This window comes from Perkinsus marinus, assembly GCF_000006405.1.
Source record: "Perkinsus marinus ATCC 50983 genomic scaffold scf_1104296928232, whole genome shotgun sequence".
Lineage (NCBI taxonomy): Eukaryota > Perkinsozoa > Perkinsida > Perkinsidae > Perkinsus > Perkinsus marinus.
The window spans coordinates 2,783-4,278 of record NW_003216891.1 but is presented as its reverse complement, the minus strand read 5'-3'; positions in this window follow the sequence as shown (position 1 = coordinate 4,278).

The following is a 1,496-nucleotide window of genomic DNA, read 5'->3' as shown; positions in this document are numbered from 1 at the left end:
CACAAGGGTAGGATTGTGCCAAATTCGGGAGAGCTTGTTGCAAAAGTCTATGAGTCTTCAACATCGAACGTGCGGAGTCACTGATGACGAACTTCACCTAAGCACAAGACAATCAGGTCCATGTGATAACCTATCAGACTAATGAGAACTAATAGCTTGAACTAATAATTAAGGAGGAGTTACTACCCCAACCCCCACCTTGCTAGCAAGCTGGAGCTTGCCGAGAGCGTTCAGAAGCATCTGGCTTATGTTCTCTGACGTGTGTGACATGGTGATACGCTCCAGCCCCACGGCCACTGCCTCGGGATCCGTAGGTCGACAATCTTGCACTGGAGAAGAATGAGCGAGAATGGAAACAACACTCTCTTTCCGAGGCCTGGTCCAAATATCTGTGGTAATGGCAATACAGTTTCTGTCAGCAAGCTTCTCAGGAATTCCTTCAATAGTCTCCGCCAGTCTCCTGTCGATAATTCTGAAGGTGTGAAAAAGAGTTAATCTATATCGAAGGTGGTCATATTTTACCTCCCAATTGTTCGCCTTGAAGGCGGGACATATCTGCTTGATGGATCATTCCCTTTGGTGAGATGTGCCAGCAATTTTAAGAACCCCCTTTTCTCTACGATGCTCAAAGGTACGCCATCCACTACTACCTGAGAACAATTGATGCCGCGTAACCTTCTTCAGCTCTCACACCTATAGCGTATACCCCGCCTTACCATTTCGGCAATCAAATTAGTAGTTATTTTATTGTCAGCGTGCTGAAACATTGCCTTCAGCTTCCTGCTTGGTCCTTTACCACTCCGGCCGTCGGGCTCCAATGTTCGCTTCAAAGCAGCGCGTAGCTCAGGGTCCTCATTGATAGAGAGCTCCTTCTCAATTTTTCTCTTGTAGCATGGATGGGTTTGCAGCGTCTTATAGCCCTTGTTGGTTCTTAGCCGCTCATCGCACTCTTTACACTTAACAAAATCCTTATCCAAACGCTCAAACAAGGATGCATATTTCACAGAAAAGGCGTCTTGCTTCTTCTTGGAGGGTGGTTGTAGAGGCTCCCCGGATAACTTTGTACCTACAGTATAGTCAAGGTTAAATGATCATTGTGTTATACCGGGAATAAGGGCTCATAATATGAGCCTCATACGGTGTGAATCCTACCTCTGCGTTCCACGCCGGGCCCGCCGATTCCGGGCGGTATTGGAAATTCTCCAGGACTTCCTAATATCGTATCAGCCTCAGCTAATGTGACAGGGAGGAGTTCTGTGCTCGCCGAGGGTTCTGGAGAGCTGCTTGATGATGCGACAGGGTTGTCAATTATTCTTGGAAAAAGCATAGGTGGAGTATCTCCGGCGGGAAGGCTTCCGGACATGATCCAATATAACCAATATAAGGACTGCATAGATCAAACGATACTGCGAATTGTGATAAATTTTGGCAATTTCGAAATTAACACGCAACCCCGCGCTACGTAAAATTAAGGGCGAGCGCTATCAGGGCTTGGA